The sequence below is a fragment of the Triticum aestivum genome, chromosome 7D, assembly GCF_018294505.1.
Source record: "Triticum aestivum cultivar Chinese Spring chromosome 7D, IWGSC CS RefSeq v2.1, whole genome shotgun sequence".
In the NCBI taxonomy this organism is placed as follows: Eukaryota; Viridiplantae; Streptophyta; class Magnoliopsida; order Poales; family Poaceae; genus Triticum; species Triticum aestivum.
This window is the reverse complement of record NC_057814.1, coordinates 432,558,466-432,565,673: the sequence shown is the minus strand read 5'-3', so window position 1 is coordinate 432,565,673 and position 7,208 is coordinate 432,558,466.

The window sequence follows — 7,208 nt, the reverse complement described above, 5'->3', positions numbered from 1 at the left end:
GACCGGGACTCGGCGGCAGCGGTGGAGTCGGCCACGCTCGGGACTTCGTCCCGAGCTCGGAGACGAGCGCGAGCACGCTAGGCTGGGCTGGGTTGGCCCGGTTGGCTGGGCCGGCCCAGTTCGGCGGTTTCTCTTTTTTTTTTAAACAGAGGGAAAAGAAAAGAAAACGGAAATAAAATAAAATATTATATAGGCATATAATATATCAAAATTTTCAGAAAAAGATTTTCTACAACATGAACATTTTTGTAAAGTCAAATAAAATCCACACAAATTTAAATAAATCAAACAGTGCTACTGCCTTAATAAAATCCAATAAAAATCATTTTAAAAATACCAAAATGATTTCAAATTTATTTCTCTCCAATTTTCTGATGTAGGGAATCATGTTACCCTATTTTCGGTATATTTTTATTTTGGAGAAAAATAATTTGAATAAAACTCAAATAACTCCAATATTGAAAATAATTTCAATGGGACTTTGAATTTAATCCTTTGAAACTCCCAACTCATATTTCATATGTTTTGAAGAAGTCATTTTATCTTCTCTCGTGAAAATCATTGAGTTGCATAAAGTTTCAGAATTGGAAATATTCTCAAATGAAATTCAAATATTTTCAACACCCCTTGTCATTTAAATAAATGGAAGAAGTCATGTCATCTTCTCTCCAGGGTTATGTGATGAAAAGTATTTGAATTCATGGAGATCATAAAAGCAAAATGAAAGTTTGGGAAAGTCCTTTTATTCCCTCTCATTTAACCTTCAAAAGATTTCGAATGCACTCACTTTCAGTCAATCAATCACACAACAATCCAACAAACAATCAAATCTATCTATTTATTATAACATTCCAAAATTTAGAATTTTGGGATGTTACATTCCAACAAGTTGCTTTCTTGTTCCATCTTACTGAAAACGAGGCCTTTCAGTCATCTTGCCCATGTGGTATGATTTGCATGTCTCAAGTGATTCAAAATCAAGTGAGTCGAAACGATCCATCTGTATGGACTTTCTTCATGCATATATACTAGTAGACATGGTTCGCATGTCTCAATCTTTTCAAAAACGAGTGAGTCCAATGATCCATCAACATGGAGCTTCTTCATGCGTTTTATACCAATATGACTCAAGTGGCAGTGCCTCAAGTATGTGGTACTATCATTACTATCTTATATCTTTTGGCATGAACATGTGTATCACTACGATCGAGATTCAATAAACCATTCATTTTAGGTGCAAGACCATTGAAGGTATTATTCAAATAGACAGAGTAACCATTATTCTCCTTAAATGAATAATCGTATTGCGATAAACATAATCCAATCATGTCTATGCTCAACGTAAACACCAAATAACAATTATTTAGGTTTAGCACCAATCTCGATGGTAGAGGGAGCATGCGATGCTTGATCACATCAACCTTGGAAACACTTCCAACACATATCGTCATCTCACCTTTAGCTAGTCTCCGTTTATTCCGTAGCCTTTTATTTCGAGTTACCAACACTTAGCAACCAAACCGGTATCTAATACCCTGGTGCTACTAGGAGTACTAGTAAAGTACACATTAATATAATGTATATCCAATACACTTCTGTCGACCTTGTCTGCCTTCTCATCTACCAAGTATCTAGGGTAGTTCTGCTTCAGTGACCGTTCCCCTCATTACAGAAGCACTTAGTCTCGGGTTTGGGTTCAACCTTGGGTTTCTTCACTAGAGCAGCAACTGATTTGCCGTTTCATGAAGTATCCCTTCTTTCCCTTGCCCTTCTTGAAACTAGTGGTTTTACTAACCATCAACAATTGATGCTCCTACTTGATTTCTACTTTCGCGGTGTCAAACATCGCGAGTTGCTCAAGGATCATCATGTCTATCCCTGATATGTTAATAGTTCATCACGAAGCTCTAATAGCTTGGTGGCAGTGACTATGGAGAACCATCACTATCTCATCTGGAAGATTAACTCCCACTCGATTCAAGCGATTGTAGTACTCAGACAATCTGAGCACATGCTCAACGATTGAGCTTTTCTCCCTTAGTTTGCAGGCTTAAGAAACTTGTCAGAGGTCTCATACCTCTTGACGTGGGCACTAGTCTGAAATCCCAATTTCAGTCTTTGGAACATCTCATATGTTCTGCGACGTTTCAAAAACGTCTTTGGTGCCACAATTTTTAACCATTAGCATTATGCACTGAACTATCACGTAGTCATCAAAACGTGTATGTCAGATGTTTTGCAATATCTACAGACGACGCTCGAGGTTCAGCACACCGAGCGGTGCATTAAGGACATAAGCCTTCTGTGCAGCAATGAGGACAATCCTCAGTTTACGGACCCAGTCCGCATAATTGCTACTATCAGCTTTCAACTAAATTTTCTCTAGGAACATATCTTAAACAGTAGAACTAAAGTGTAAACCATGACATAATTTGCAAAGACCTTTTGACTATGTTCATGATAATTAAGTTCATCTGATTATTTAATGAACTCCCACTTAGATAGACATCCCTCTAGTCATCTAAGTGATACATGATCCGAGTCAACTAGGCCGTGTCCGATCATCACGTGAGACGGACTAGTCATCATCGGTGAACATCTTCATGTTGATCGTATCTATTATACGACTCATGTTCAACCTTTCGGTCTCTTGTGTTCCGAGGCCATGTCTGTACATGCTAGGCTCGTCAAGTCAACCTAAGTGTTTCGCATGTGTAAATCTGGCTTACACCCGTTGTATGCGAACGTTAGAATCTGTCACACCCGATCATCACGTGGTGCTTCGAAACAACGAACCTTCGCAACGGTGCACAGTTAGGGGGAACACATCTCTTGAAATTTTAGTGAGGGATCATCTTATTTATGCTACCGTCGTTCTAAGCAAATAAGATGTAAACATGACAAACATCACATGCAAATCATAAAGTGACATGATATGGCCAATATCATCTTGCGCCTTTTGATCTCCATCTTCGAGGCACGACATGATCACCTTCGTCACCGGCATGACACCATGATCTCCATCATCATGATCTCCATCATCGTGTCTTCATGAAGTTGTCTCGCCATATTACTTCTACTACTATGGCTAACGGTTAGCAATAAAGTAAAGTAATTACATGGCGTTTTTCATTGAAACGCAGGTCATACAATAAATTAAGACAACTCCTATCGCTCCTGCCGGTTGTCATACTCATCGACATACAAGTCGTGATTCCTATTACAAGAACATGATCAATCTCATACATCACATATATATAATTCATCACATCCTTTTGGCCATATCACATCACATAGCATACCCTGCAAAAACAAGTTAGACGTCCTCTAATTGTAGTTGCATGTTTTACGTGGCTGCTATGGGTTTCTAGCAAGAACGTTTCTTACCTACGCAAAAGCCACAACGGTGATATGCCAATTGCTATTTACCCTTCATAAGTACCCTCTTCATCGAATCCGATCCGACTAAAGTGGGAGAGACAGACACCCGCTAGCCACCTTATGCATCAAGTGCATGTCAGTCGGTGGAACCTGTCTCACGTAAGAGTACGTGTAAGGTCGGTCTGGGCCGCTTCATCCCACAATGCCGCCGAATCAAGATAACACTAGTAATGGTAAGCAAATTGAACAAATCATCGCCCACAACTACTTTGTGTTCTACTCGTGCATAGAATCTACGCATAGACCTAGCTCTGATACCACTGTTGGGTAACGTAGCAATAATTCAAAATTTTCCTACGTGTCACCAAGATCAATCTAGGAGATGCTAGCAACGAGAGAGAGGGAGTGCATCTTCATACCCTTGAAGATCGCTAAGCGGAAGCGTTACAAGAACGTGGTTGATGGAGTCGTACTCGCGGCGATTCAAATCGCGGAAGATCCGATCTAGCGCCGAACGGACGGCGCCTCCGCGTTCAACACACGTACAGCCCGGGGACGTCTCCTCCTTCTTGATCCAGCAAGGGGAGAGGAGAAGTTGAGGGAGAACTCTAGCAGCATGACGGCATGGTGGCAATGGAGCTCGTGGTTCTCCGGCAGAGCTTCGCTAAGCACTACGGAGGAGAAGGAGGAGGTGTATGAGGAGGGAGGGCTGCGCCAGGGAAGAGGTGCGGCTGCCCTCCCACCCCTCCACTATATATAGGGGCAAGGGGAGAGGGGGAGGCGCCCTAGGGTTTCCCCTAGGGGGCGGCGGCCAAGCAGATTGGATCTCCCTAGGGAAAATCCTAGGGAGACTTCCCCCAAGCCAAGCAGGTGGAGGCTTGCCTCCCAAGCCAGGTGGAGGCGCCCCACCTCCCCAAGTAAAGTGGGAAAGGGTGTGGGGGGCGCACCACCCCTTAGTGGGCAGGTTTGCCCCTTCCCCTTTGGCCCATGAGGCCCTCCAACACTTGCTGAGGCTCCCGAAACACCTTTCGGTCATGCTGGCCATAGCCTGGTACCCCCGGAACACTTCCGGACTCCAATACTCTTCGTCCAATATATCGATCTTCATCGCCGAACCATTCTGGAACTCCTCGTGATGTCCGGGATCTCATCCGGGACTCCGAACAACCTTCGGTAACCACATACTATTTCCCATAACAACTCTAGCGTCACCGAACCTTAAGTGTGTAGACCCTACGGGTTCGGGAACCATGCAGACATGACCGAGACACCTCTCCGGCCAATAACCAATAGCGGGATCTGGATACCCATATTGGCTCCCACATGTTCCACGATGATCTCATCGGATGAACCACGATGTCGGGGATTCAATCAATCCCGTATACAATTCCCTTTGTCAATCGGTATGTTACTTGCCCGAGATTCGATCGTCGGTATCCCAATACCTCGTTCAATCTCGTTACCGGCAAGTCACTTTACTCGTTCCGTAATGCATGATCCCGTGACTAACTACTTAGTCACATTGAGCTCATTATGATGATGCATTACCGAGTGGGCCCAGAGATACCTCCCCGTCATACGGAGTGACAAATCCCAGTCTCGATTCGTACCAACCCAACAGACACTTTCGGAGATACCTGTAGTGTACCTTTATAGCCACCCGGTTATGTTGTGACGTTTGGTACACCCAAAGCATTCCTACGGTATCCGGGAGTTTCACAATCTCATGGTCTAAGGAAATGATACTTGACATTAGAAAAGCTCTTAGCAAACGAACTACACGATCTTGTGCTATGCTTAGGATTGGGTCTTGTCCATCACATCATTCTCCTAATGATGTGATCCCGTTATCAATGACATCCAATGTCCATGGTCAGGAAACCATAACCATCTATTGATCAACGAGCTAGTCAACTAGAGGCTTACTAGGGACATGTTCTGGTCTATGTATTCACACATGTATTACGGTTTCCAGTTAATACAATTATAGCATGAACAATAGACAATCATCATGAACAAGGAAATACAATAATAACCATTTTATTATTGCCTCTAGGGCATATTTCCAACACGCCCAACTGTCCTTGACAGTGGACACGGCTATTCGAATAGTTTTACACTCTGCAGAGGTTGCACACTTTACCCACGAGATTCGGGGAAGTTCCGTGTCAAGCCACGACTCGTGGTATATTACATACCCGAGGTAAGCACCCGATCATTATCTTTCCCTTGACCATACTAACAAAGAGTCCACTCATTGTTCCGTATCCTAATGATGTACATCATACGAGACTCACTCGAGATCGTAACATCAGAGAGGGGACACAACGGTGTATCCGGTGCCCTGTGAAAACAGTCATCGCCGCCCTACCTGGCACGACCCCATCCCGAGAGAGTAACTCATACCCCCTGTTACTAGTAATGCAGGCTCTGAGCTAGTATTGACCAAAGTAATCAACAAAGCCCCGTCCCATAAGGGGTATTGTGGTTGTACATGTAAGGTTGGGACAGTCGACAAATCTTAAATCTAATCCGTTTTTCGAAAGCACTCCCACACAACTTGCTCCGGTACACCACTTTTTATCAAGTGGTTACCTAGCTCACCATCTCCCTCGGGCATTAGTGGCACCCGATGGGGTTTTCGAAAAGTCTTTGAGATTACTTTCGTTTCCAACACCATGCATACCCGTCCCATATGCGTAGCAACTACTTTAGCATCCTATCTACTCCCACCCGCATAACCCTCATAGGAAGGTAGGGTCATGCACAATGCAAGTATCAACAAGGAGGAAACGAAGGCAACCCACCGAATTGGCTACCATCTCATCATGATTCTGATGCAACAATAATAAAGTGCTATATGACATGCATAAAAAAGGGGTTTCATAGACATGGTCAAAGGGTTGCTTGCCTTGGTTGGCTTGGTCTTCAAAGTCTTCAAGTCCTTCTCCTTCTTCTTCTCCAACTACTTCGTCAAATACAAGATCTATTCGTCGCAAAAGAAATAATGGGAAAATAAGGCAATAGCAACACAAAAAAACCAAAGTGCTCAGAAAAATGTCAACTTATTTTTGTTAAATACCAGGATGAAAACTAAGAAGGGGAAATTCTTAGTTTTGGAGTTGGAGGTAAAGGAACAGAGTAATGGATTTTCAAAGAGGGATTTAATTGCTCAAATTTGAATTTAAATTTGAACAGTGCAGAAAAGTTTGATGGATATCTATGAAAGTTATACCATTAAATAGGCGGGATTATTAGAAGATTTTAGGACTTAGAATTATTGCATTTGGACAAATATTTTGGGCTGTGGAATTTTTGGAAATTTCACAGTAAAAGAAAAAGAAAACCGGCACTGTGCCATTGGGCCAGAGAGGCCATAGTGCGCTGGCCCAGTGGGGATCCAGCCCACGCGAGGCTGCCACGTCAAAGGCGTAAAGGTAGAATACGCCTTTAGCCGACGAGGCGAACCGGTGCACGCGCGTGCTTTTTTAACCTGACGGGTGGGTCCCACTCGTCAGGACGTGAGGCTGACGGACAGGGCCCACGGCCGTCGTCATCTACCTCCGTCCAGAGGCGACGACGAGCTCGCCGGCGGCGATATAGGGCACGGGAGGATGTGTGGGTGGTACCGTTGTGCTCAGGAAGGAGCCGCCGTTCGGATGGAGGTGGAGTTGGTCGCCGGGGTGGCCTGGTTCGCCGGCGACGAGGAGTCAGGGCGGTGGCACGTCGGGAGGTGGATGGACTGCTCCGTTCGGCCTGCAATCGATGCTGAAGAGTGAGGGGAAATGATTAGTGGGCTCCTGAGGCTCCTGATCGAGAAAGAGTGG